At 25.5% G+C, this 13,630-nt stretch overlaps 1 pseudogene; it reads right to left on the bottom strand.

Annotated features, from left to right (window-relative positions):
- Positions 1-8,736: 8,736 nt before the first annotated feature.
- On the bottom strand, positions 8,737-13,406 carry LOC111279659 (wall-associated receptor kinase-like 2; annotated as a pseudogene).
- Between the last annotated feature and the right edge of the window lie 224 nt (positions 13,407-13,630).

Here is a 13,630-nt window from a genome sequence, read left to right on the forward strand (position 1 = left end):
GATTTTCGCAATTTTTTTTTATAAGATGATATTTAATAAGTTTAAGATTTAAATTTTAGTATTTATAATTGAATCTAAAGTTTAATTTGATTTTCGCAATTTTTTTTTATAAGATGATATTTAATAAGTTTAAGATTTAAATTTTAGTATTTATAATTCTATCTTCTATCTCTTTTACATTTTTTTTTTTGTAAAAAACATAAAAATAAAATGAAATTTCACCAAAAAGATTGAAACAAGTTCGAGTGGATCAACAATAAGCAATTTAAGGAGGTCTTGATCACTCACATCATCCCACGAGTGGCTTTGTATGTCGTAGCCCTTAGTCTTAATTTCTTATTTAAATGGGAATGTTCATTGCTCGATGTGATAGAGTAGTAATATATATATATATATATATATATATATATTTATGAAATTACAATTAAAAATAAAAGTTACAATTATAATCAAAATTTACATTTTATATAAAAATTAATAAATAAATCAAACTAATTAATTTATTAAAGGTTAATAGCACTTGTAGTTCTTAAATTTTGATTTAAATTTTATTTTAATCTCTAAAATTTAAAAAATTTTAATTGAATCCATAATTATCCGAAGTTGTTTTATTTTGGTTTTTTTGTCTATAGAACTATTTAAATTGACAACAAATATCAGCTGGTATTATATGATGACGTCAATTAGCTCATGAGGCAAATAAAATACCAAAATAAAATTCTCTCAAAGTTTAGAGATCAAAGATGAAATTATCTCAAAATTTTATATATTTCATACATAACTTATAAAAAAATCCTAATTTAAAATTATATTTGCACATTTTTTTTATAATATAACTCATTAGATAGATTTTTGTTTTAAAAAGAAAATAACTATTCAAAACTTAAAATTAAGTTAAAATTTTCAAATACCTTTTTAGTACATTTTAAAAAAAAAACAAATTTTACTAAAATATTATTTTGCTCGTAAGTCATAATAAAACATATTACTTTCTATCCAAAAAATTTATTTTTAATATATTAAATATTTTTTATTTTTCCTTTTTAAATATATTTTATAAAATACATTTTATAAAAAAATGTTTTAAATTATATTTTTGATTTTATATGAATATAAAGTTTTTATATTTTAGAATAGATTAATAAATGTATTTTAATTTTGAAAAATGATCTGAAAATTTTTGCATAATATTTTAACATTATATGGAGTTTTATTTAATTTTTTAAATCGATATAAAAATTTTTACTTAAATTTTTAAAATGATATGTAATTTTAACAAAATTATTTTCAAATTTTCAACTTAATTTTAATTATTAAAAAAATCTACTTTCTATTAAAAATATTATTTTATTGATAAATCATATCATAATAAAAATTAAAACATACTTTAAATTATAATATTTTATAAAATATATTTGAAATATATAAAAATCAAAATTTTCTTGAATTATTTTTACCTTTTCCTTTATTTATTTTGTATAAGATATGTAATAACATATAAATCCATATATCTATCACTAGATATAGATTAAAAGAGTCATTACAAATCTTTTTTGTTTAGGTGTAATTGATACCTGACAAAATTTGTTTCATTTAAAGAGAAGTTTCAAGATTGACTTAGATATCTTTAAATAGTAAATTCTAGTTTACAAAGTTAGATTTTAGGTTTGAAAGTGCGGTTACGCGTGATGAAAGTTACAGTACCGTCACAACGCATATCTAAATGATGATACTAGTTTGATTTTAAATTATCCAAATCTTAATCATATTTATGATTTACCAAAATATTTAATATTGAAAATTGATCTTAAAATTATTTCAATAATTTGGTAGCAATTTAAGATAATTCTTTTACTTTAAGAGTTTTCATGGAGATTAGTATCTTACTTTGAAAAAACTCTATTGTTGGATTCCTTAAATTTTGCTTTTAGAAATAAATATCTATAAATCAGGTTTATAGTCTGAAAATGTCCTCCAATTTGTTAGTAAAATTCTTCATTGAAAATTATTCTTCAATCTGTTGGTAGGATTTTATGTAAAAAATATTTTTAGAAAAATTAATTAAGTCCTCCAATAATTTATAAGATTTAATTCGAGATTTAAATCTTTCAATAATTTGATAAGATCAAAATTTTTTTTTTGTGAAAACCTTTTTTAAATTTGAAAAAAAAATAAAAATTATCATGCGAATAATATCATGCAATAATATAATTTAGTACATCAATTAATTTTATTTTTATCAAAATATGTTCAGTAATATACATACCAACTCAAGGTGTGTATGCAATTTTTTAATTAATTACAGCTTAAAATAAAAACAAAAAAATAATTATATTCAACATGATTCACATGATCTAAAAATAATTATATTCGTATTTATGGAATAAAGGTTAGAATAAAGTATTTTAAAGAGAAAATGATTGCCTACTAACCATTAAATGCAAAGGTATTATATTTTGTAATAGTGAAGTTTATTGATCGAATAAAGATTAAAGTGATAACGAAGGCTAGATGATTGGAATTAATGATACCAATAGATGATTGAAGATATAAAAAAGCAAGAGGATTCCATGATTTGGTTCATGAAAATCCATTGCCTAGCTATTTGGTTAATTTTTTCAACACTTTTAGTATTTACCAAAAAAAAAAAATTGGTTGCACAGCAGAATCTGCTTGGAACTACGACTTGTCAAAATGTGGAGATTAAAGTGTGTAGGACCTTGGAAGGATGCCATTGTTTTTCACTTTCTAGCTATAGTGTGGTGTTTTTCACTTTCTAGCTATAGTGTGGAAGTCGTACCAATTATTTCTAATGTAATTGCTCATTAGAGTCAAAGTTCATGTAAGATTGAATCTAAAGTTTAATTTGATTCATGCAGTTTTTCTTATAAGATGATATTTAATAAGTTTAAGATTTAAATTTTAGTATTTATAATTCTATCTCCTATCTCTTTACAATTTTTTTTGAAAAAAAAATAAAATAAAATGAAAATTCACAAAAAAGATTGAAACAAGCTCAAGTGGATCAACATTAAGCAATTTAAGGAGGTCTTGATCACTAACATCCTCCCAAGAGTGGCTTTGTATGTAGTAGTCCTTAGTCTTAGTTTCTTAGTTAAATGGGAATGTTCATTGCTCGATGTGATAGAGTAATAATATATATATATGTATATATATATATATATATTTTAAATTCTATTTTGATTCAAATTCTATTCTAATCCATAAATTTTAAAAAGTTTTAATTGGATCCTTAATTATTTGAAGTTGTTTTATTTTGGTTCTTCGTCTATAGAACTGTTTAAATTGATAACAAATGTCAGTTGGTATTATGTGATGACATCAGTTAGCTCACGAGGTAGATGAAGGACTAAAATAAAATTCTTTCAAAGTTTAGAGACTAAAGATGAAACTATCTCAAATTTTATATATTCCATACATGACTTATAAAAAATACTAATTTTAAATTATATTTGCATATTTTTTATAATATAACTTATTATATAAAATTTTGTTTTAAAAATAAAATAAATATTCAAAACTTAAAATTACGTTAAAATTTTTAAATTCCTTTTTTTAAAAAATTATAGTACATTTTAAAAACAAAACAAATTTTACTAAAATATTATTTTACTCATAAGTCATAAGAAAACATATTATTTTCTATCCAAAAAAATTATTTTTAAAATATTAAATATTTTTTTTCATTTTTAAATATATTTTATAAAATATATTTTATAAGAAAGAAAAAAATAAAAATGTTTTAAATTATATTTATTTATTTTTTAATGAATATAAAGTTTTTATATTTTAGAATAGATTAATAAATTTATTTTAATTTTGAAAAATGATCTAAAAATTTTTACATAATATTTTAACATTCTATAGAGTTTTTATTTAATTTTTTAAACCGATATAAAAACTTTTACTTAAATTTTTAAAATGATATGTAATTTTAACAAAATTATTTTCAAAATTTCAACTTAATTTTAATTTTTAGAAAATCTATTTTATATTAAAAATATTATTTTATTGATAAATCATATCATAATAAAAATTAAAAAATATTTTAAATTATAATATTTTATAGAATATATTTGAAATATATAAAAATCAAAATTTTCTTGAATTATTTTTATCTTTTCTTTTACTTATTTTGTATAAAATATGTCATAATGTATAAATCTGTAGACCTGTCATTGTATATAAATTAAAGAAGTTATCACAAATATTTTTTGTTTAGGTGTAATTGACACCTGACAAAATTTGTTTCATTTAAAGAGGAGTGTTAGTTTGATTTTAAATTATCCAAGCCTTAATTATATTTATGATTTATCAAAATATTTAATATTAAAAATTAATCTTAAAATTACTTCGATAATTTGATAGTAATTTAAAATAAGTTTTTCATTTTGAGAATATTCATGACGAATAATATCATATTTTGAAGAAGCTTCGTTGTCAAATTCCTTTTATTTTACTTTTAGAAATAAATATCTATAAATAGGGCTTATAGTCAGAAATGTCCTTCAATTTGTTAGTAAGATTTTTCATTGAAAATTATCTTCCAATCTGTTGATAGGATTTTATACAAAAAATATTTTTTAAAAAATTCATTAAGTCTTCTAATAATTTGGTAAGACTTAATTTAAGATTTAAATCCTCTAATAATTTGATAGGATTGAAAAATAATTTTTTTTTTGTGAAAACCTTTTTTAAATTTGAAAGAAAATAAAAACAAAAATTATCATGTAAATAATATCATGCATTATCATGCAATAATATAATTTAGCATATCAAGTAGTTTTATTTTTATCAAATATGTTCAGTAATATACATACCAACTCGAGGTATGTATGCAATTTTTTAATTAATTACAGCTTAAAATAAAAATAAAAAAAATTATATTCAACATGATTCACATGATCTAAGAAGAATTATATTCTTATTTATGGAATAAAAATTAGAATAAAGTATTTTAAAGAGAAAATGATTGCTTACTAACCAATAAATGCAAAGGTATTATATTTTGTAATAGTGAAGTTTATTGATCGAATAAAGATTAAAGTGATAAAGAAGGCAAGATGAGTGAAATGAGACCAATGGATGATTGAAGATATAAAAAGGCAAGAGGATTCCATGATTTGGCTCCTTAAAATCCATTGCCTAGCTATTTTTCAAAACTTTTAGTATTTAGAAAAAAAAAAAAAAAGTGATATTGGAATCCAAACATGTTTTCCTCGAGGTTGGGATTTATAGACTTGTCGAAAATCGTACAAGTTATTTCTTTTCTCGTAATCTAATGAGAGAGGAAAGCCAAAGCACCGCAGAATCTGCTTGGTATTATGACTTGTCAAAACTTGGAGATTAAAGTGTGTGGGACCGTGGAAGGATGCCATTGTTTTTCACTTTCTAGCAATAGTGTAGGAGTCGTAGCAATAATTTATAATGTAATTACTTATAAGAGTCAAAGTTCATGTAAATTTGAATCTAATGTTTAATTTGATTCATGCAGTATTTCTTATAAGGTTTAAAGTTTAATATTTATAATTCTATCTTCTATCTCTCTTAAATTTTTTTTTTGTAAAAATAAAAATAAAAATAAAATGAAATTTCACCAAAAAGATTGAAACAAGCTCAAGTGGATCAACAATAAACAATTTAAGGAGGTCTTGATCACCCACATCATCCCAAGAGTGGCTTTGTATGTAGTAGCCCTTAGTCTTAACTTCTTAGTTAAATGCGAATGTTCATTGCTCAATGTAATAGAGTAATAATATTTTGTTTATGAAATTACAATTAAAAATAAAAGTTACAATTGTAATCAAAATTTATATTTTATATAAAAATTAATAAATAAATCGAACTAATTAATTGATTAAGGGTTAATAGCATTCGTAATTTTTAAATTTTGATCCAAATTCTATTTTGATCTTTAAACTTTAAAAAGTTCTAATTGGACCCCTGATTGTCTAAAATTGTTTTATTTTGATCTTTTTGTTTATAAAATCATCTAAATTAATAACAAATGCTAGCTGGTATCATGTGATGACATCAAAATTTTCTCAAAGTTTAGGGACCAAAGATAAAATTATATCAAAATTTTATATATTTCATACATGCCTTATCAAAAATACTAATTTTAAATTATATTTGCATATCTTTTATAAAATAACTTATTAGATAGATTTATGTTTAAAATAGAAAATTAGAATTCAAAGCTTAAAATTAAGTTAAAATTTGCAAATTCTTTTTTTTTAATTTTTAATAAATTTTAAAAACAAAAAAATTTTATTAAAAATATTATTTTACTCATAGGTCATAATAAAATATATTAATTTCTATCAAAAAATTTATTTTTAAAATATTAAATATATTTTATTTTTCCTTTTTAAATATATTTTATAAAATATGTTTTATAAAAAAGAAAAAATAAAAATGTTTTAAATTATATTTTTATTTTATATGAATATAAAGTTTTTATATTTTAGAATAGATTAATACATTTGTTTTAATTTTGAAAATGATGTGAAAATTTTTACATAATATTTTAACATTATATGGAGTTTTATTTAATTTTTTAAATAGATATAAAAACCTTTACTTAATTTTTTAAAATGATAAGTAATTTTAACAAAATTATTTTCGAATTTTCAAATTAATTTTAATTTTTAAAAAATCTATTTTATATTAAAAATATTATTTTATTGATAAATCATATCATGATAAAATTAAAAAATATTTTAAATTATAATATTTTATAAAATATATTTGAAATATATAAAAATAAAAAATTTCTTGAATTATTTTAATCTTTTCCTTTTTTATTTTGTATAAAATAAATTTGAAAAAGGAAAATAAAAAACATTTAATATTTTAAAATATATATTTTATGGATAGAATAAAATATATATTTTATGGATAGAAAAAAGTATTTTTATTATGATTTATTAGTAAAATAATATTTTTAATAGAAAATAATTTTTTTTTGTTTTAAAAATGATTTTGAATTTTTAAAAAAGAATTTGAGTTTTTAACTTAATTTTAATTTTTAAAGAACTATTTTCTATTAAAAACACAAATATAACTAATAAATTATATTACAACAAAAAAATAAAAATATAATTTTAAATTTAATATTTTATAAAATTATATAAAATATATAAAATTTTGAGATAGTTTCGTCTTTAGTCCCTAAGCTTTTAAAGAATTCTATTTTGGTTCCTAATCTATCAGATGAAATGTTAGTTGACATTATATGTGATATCAACCGAAATTTGTCATCAATTTAGATAATTTCATAGACAAAAAGATCAAAGTAGGATAATTTTAGATAATTAAGGATCCGATTAAAGCTTTTAAAATTTAGAGATTAAAAAAATTTAGATCAAAATTTAGGAACTATGAATGCTATTAACTTATTTATTAATCAATATATAATTGAATAAAATTAATATATAATTAAAATGAAACTTAATCTAAAACTTTGTAATTCCAGAATTAAAACAAAGCCTCACGGGCACAATACAAAAACAACTCACAAGCATGAAAATCCAAGAGCAAGATACAAGAAAAAATAGTTTAACTAGAAATAATTAAATCATTAAAATTAATTAGGGCCTGAGTGAAAAAAAAAATTTTCGTAGATGTTCGATATAATTCAATCGTTCTCAGTACCTAAATAATAATCACATTACTTATGAATTTTTTTATTTATTACATTTTTTTAATTTATTACCTTTACATCCTTCGGAAAGAGTAAAATTTTCATATTATTGGGTAAAATATATAATATTATTCTTTTTTATAAATAAAATAATAATATCATCCTTATGTTAATGATAATATAGCTCACGCACTAATAGTACAATCGATCGAGTTTGAGCTGATACAATATTAAGTTTGAGCTTGATTCAAAATTCGAGGCTCGAAATTTGACTCGAACTCAATCGAATTTTATTTTTCTAGCTTGATCTCGATTCGAGATAAAAATCGAGTTATTCAAGCTTGCTCGAATAAACTTAACTAATATGTAAAAATAAACTCGATTTTTATATTTGAAAAAAGTTCGTGTGCTTGAACTCGAGCACGAGTTTGAGATATTTTATTAATTAAAATAATAAAAATATATTTAAACATAAAAGCTCGATTAAACTTGCAAGTTACTCAAGTTGGATATAAAAATGCTCGAACTCGACTTAATCGATGAGTCGAGCTACTCAAGTTCGATTCAATAATAATTGAATCGAATTTAAATTTTATTCGAATCGAATCAAAATAATTTACAAGTATTAATATATCATTTACACGCACAAGTCAAAGAATCACAAACTAATTTAAAAGATGAAACATAGATTTATTTAATATAATACACAAGAATAAGATTTTAAGTTGATACGACCCTTTTCATTTGGGATATGAATATTGGGAGATAGACAAATTTGTTTTGAGCAGGAAAAAACATGTACTAACTATGGACAAAAAGTTCAAAGAATCACAGGTTTATTTGTTTATTGTGTTGGACTTTTAATTATAGTGATTTGGAATCAAACCCTTATAGTCTCGAATAAAAAAAAAGAACACGATGAAGAAATGAGACAAAAATAGTTGAATTTAGAAGGAGGATAATAATATAAACTAAACATGAAGATATATTACATCGAGTACACGCCAAAGGAAAAACATTTAAAAACTAGTTGAAAACTAGGAGTACCATGGATGTAATTAAAATTGCAACTACAAATTGTTTGCAATTGACATAGTTGAACAAGAAGCAATAGTCCAAGGATCAATTATGTCATCTGTATCAGATTCTTCAACGCCACTTGGATCAATCGCATTAGCTTCTTCTGACGATTTGATCAACTCCAATTCCATTGCAACTTGATTCATTGTAGGCCTTTTCTTTCCATTAAGATTCAAGCATCTTTTTCCTAGCTTTGCGACTGCTAGAATCTCTTCTTCTGAGCCATCATTAATTACCATTGGATCAAGAATGTCAAATAATGAATTCTCCTTCATTGAAAGCAGAAAAAATGGTACCAAGCTTCTTACTTCCTCTGATTGTCTGGAGGAGATGGGTTTTCGTCCCGTCAAAAGTTCAACAAGAACAACCCCAAAACTATAAACATCAGTCTTCTCTGTGAATTAACTTGATCGAAAATACTCAGGATCCAAGTATCCGAAAGTTCCTTGCACTCGAGTGGTTAGATGGTTTGTTCAAGTGCAATTGATCTTAATGTTCCGAAATCCGACACTTTGACTCTGTATTTATCATCCAAAAGTATGTTGCTGGATTTGATGTCTTGATGATAAATGGGGACAGAAGCAGCCGAATACAAATAGGATAATGCATTGGCAATTTCTATAGCAATTCGTAAACGCATTTACCATGTCATTGGAAATTCTTCATTTTGATCATGTATGAGTTGAGACTGTGTTCCATTTGGGATAAACTCATACACTAGCGAAGGGACCTTTGTCTATAGGCAACATCCTAAAAGCTTAACCACGTTTCTATGTTAATCTGTGATAAAATTATCACCTTATTGATGAACTGTTCAAGCTTCTTTTCATCAAATATCTTCTCTTCCGCCATTTTAGACTACTTGATTGCCACAATGCTTCCATCTGTTAACATTCCTTTATAAACAGTTCCTTGCCCTCCTTGACCAAGGATTCGATTCTCGTTATAGTAATCTGTCGCCTTTTCCAACTCCTTTGAAGTAAACAACCTCATTTTTTCAACATTACCTTCATTGCTGGATAATTGTTGTTTTAGTAGTAAACCTTCTTTCCTTTTAAAATATATTTGCTTAAACTTGATGTCTTTTCTTCTTTTTAGTGCTTTGTACATACCCCATGTACCTGCTGGGATTTTTTTAAGTGGAAAGAAATTCCACAATGAGATCAACACAAAATAAATCACACGCAAGAGATAATATTTAACGTGATTCGGTCTAATTGCTTACATCCACAAATGAGAGAGAAAATTCATTACAAATGTAGAGATTACAAAAAAGTATAAAGCACCATAAACAAACACTATTCTCGAGTCTCTGAAACAATTATTGTTTCTATACTCCCTAATATATAACCTATGGAATATCTTTTATCCTATGCAACCAGTATTTTTTAAAACAAACTATTTTTCACATCCTTATAAATTTATCTCTCATATAAAGATTTCATAACTCTCTCTCATAATTCTAAGAGTTACTACTCTCTCTACATCTATAAAGCTCAATTACTTGATCAGCAAGAATTCTTATTTACTAAGAACTCTTACCCATTAAAAATATTTATTCTTAATTACTAAGTATTTCTTTAACTAATATCATTTTAGTGGAATTCAAATTGATTTCCAATTAGAATTTGAGTCAATATCTAACAAATCTACACCTTGATACAAATTCTACCACAACATTAATCTTTAAGAAATCCCAACCACACATGGTCGAATTAGTGCTGAATCCACTTGATTCAAACAAGATGGTCAATACTCATGTGTAGCCAAATCAATTTCACCCGATTGACTCTACCTGCAACTAATGCCTTGTTGCAGCATCATCTCTTGCATGTCTTTGATCTCACAAACACAGTTTGCAATAACAAATCTTCTTCCACAATTGATGTGGGATAACCTCAACAATATGAGCAATTATTGGGAGATTTGTCATACTTGGAGCTATGGGAGCACATCAAAGAGCCTATATACATGTTGGACACCACTTGAACTCAAAAACTTAAGCTATTGGGTTTTTGGGTCCATGTATAAGACATTTCATTCAAATTTCTTTATGATGTGAGATTTTTTACTAACATGTGAGCCTCATTCTAACAATCTTCCCCATTCACTTGTGAGTTTTGATCAAATCCTACCTTGATTATCTTGTGCGAGTAAGTCTTATCAACACTTTCTTTGGGCCAGGCAATCTCACATCTTTAATATGCTTTTAGGCCAGGTTACAGCACTCAACCTTGTCACCTAGGTTGTCTCAATGCCCCTTCAAGCTTGCACTCTAGGTTGTCAAGCTTGCACTCTAGGTTGACTCAATACATCGTCTGTTTAGGTGTTTCACTTCTGCATATTATTATATACTTGTTGTATCCAAGTCGAACCTTACACTCTGATACTAGCATTCAAGCACATGAAGTTGATAGACGTGGCCAACCTCAAATTTACTAACAATCTCCCCCAGCAACACCACCCCCAGCAACACCACTGAGACTTGAACTCATAACCTTGACTCTGATACTAGTTGTTGGGATATTTGTCACACTTGGAGCCACGAGAGCATATAAAAGAGCTCATACATGTTTGACATCACTTGAGTCCAAAAGCTTAAATTATTGGGTTATTGGATCTTCCATGTATATATAGGACATCTTGTTTACATTTCTTTATGATGTAAAATTTTTTATTCACATGTGAACCTTAACCTAACTGTACCAAGTAACATAAATATTGTTTCAATACTTGTGCTGCAGCCTATATAGGGCAAAAATTTTATTAATTTAAAGGGTAAATTTGAATACTAGTGATAAGAGTGGGGTGAAATTTGAATTTACATAGTAAGGTTTCATTAATTTTGGAGTCTAATTGGAAGGCTCACGCCGCATCGAGAGAGGGTACGTTTATAATTCGACTCAATTATAAAACCAATCTTCCAATGCAGTGAGAACCCTTAAATGAAGCTGTCAAATGGACTGTAAGTTTGGTTCTCTTGCATAAAAAAAAAAAGAAAAAAAAGAGCCAGTTTGGCACCTATAATGATTGCCAAGTCTCGTTCCTTTTTGGCTGGCAACGTTGGTGAATCAATCGCTATACGCACGCACCTCTCTTCAGTAGTTACGTATTTATATTTTTCAGGGCATGGCGACGAACAATAGTTGCAAGGACTATTCCGATAAAGCATATGACAATACTTATATTTAGGATTCCCACATTTACCTGTTTCCGTCATTTATGAAATGAATAAAATAAAGTTAGAAACACATATAGTATAATCTCATATGGTATATCAGAAGACATGAATTAACATGTTACCTCTGCGGACATCAATAGAATAACACTCAACAAAGTTGGAGTCGACGCTGCCAACACATAGATGCCTAGAGCTCATTTTGGACCAACAATCTCGACCATCGGAGCTACAAAAGGTGTTTGAACCTTCTTTCAACTTGCACAGCCCACGTTTTGGTATGCCTCATTGCAGTGTTGTATTAACATGTGTCCAACTGCTTATCTCTTGGCGGTCATGTTTTATTGTCAAATTTTCATCGAAGTAATTGAAGTCCTCACGAAAGCAAATACACATGATCTGTTGCAGCCATTATTAGGACCAATCTCTGCCATGTTTGCGGTTGCAGGCAGCCATCAATGGGATAAACATTGGCTTGATTCCGGAAAGCAGTGGCCAAATTGCCACAACCTGAAGACCAGAATGCGCTGTGGATATTTGAGAAGTAAAATGGGCTGCCTGTCAGGTTGACACTAATCCCATTATCATCTTTATTGCGACAGTTGACATAAGTTACTGGATGTTTGATGAGAGCATTGCCTTTGGAGAATGAAAGAGAGCTGAAGCTATTTGGGATTGGCCCAGCAAAAAACCTTAATCTAATTGAAGATTCACATTAGCAGAAGCAAAATCAACTAATTAATCAATTACATAAGAGATAGTAATTTAATGTGATTTGACTCAATCTATATATATTTACGGATGACAAAAAAATCTACTAGTTGTACAGAATTACAAACATAAAATCAAAGTAAACACTCACAATTAATATCCATAGACCCTCTCATTCTATTCTTGTCTTATAGAGTATTCTCAATATAAATAAATGTGTACCTATGTGCACCCATGTACCATCCTTATGTGGACCATCTTAATCTCCTATAGTTTACTTAAAAACATTCAAACATATATACCCATAAGATTTAAATCTCCTATAGTGTATCTATCTCATAAAATCCTACAACTATTACATTTTTTTCTCATACTGTAAAGACTTTACCTATTTATAAGCATACAAATTTGTCTATCAAGAATCCTTTTCATTTTAGAATTTTTTTTTTACAAGTTTTTTTATCCATCAAGCAATATCTAACCAATCTCAATTAATTTGCTATGGAATTTGAGTCTCTATTTTCAGTAATCTCCATCTAAACTCAAATTCTATCAATCATTAGTTTTTATGCTAGACATACTTGATTCCACTTACAATGGAAGTCTCGCAATCATCTTCTTTTGTGTGCTTTCAAACTTCATGCAAACCAATCTATTAAAGTATGAACTCGAACTCTTCCATTGAATCGACTCCCCTAGGCTTGTTTTTCCTCTTTCCAACCTTACTTTGATACTAGTTCTCAGGCAAAAAGCCTCAATCCAATTGAACATTCACACAAACAAAAACAAAATCAAACAATCAATCAATAACATAAAAGACAGTAATTTAATAAGATTCGGCCTAATTGACCAATGTCTACGGATAAAAAAAAAAGATCTATTAGTTGTAGAAAATCGCAAACATACAATCAAAGCAACCACTCACAATTAATACCCATAGACCATCTCATTTTCCTCTAGCCTTATGAATTATTCTTAACCTAAACAAACGCATA

Source organism: Durio zibethinus, chromosome 27, assembly GCF_047325235.1.
Source record: "Durio zibethinus cultivar Kanyao isolate XHJ-2024 chromosome 27, ASM4732523v1, whole genome shotgun sequence".
Classification (NCBI taxonomy): domain Eukaryota; kingdom Viridiplantae; phylum Streptophyta; class Magnoliopsida; order Malvales; family Malvaceae; genus Durio; species Durio zibethinus.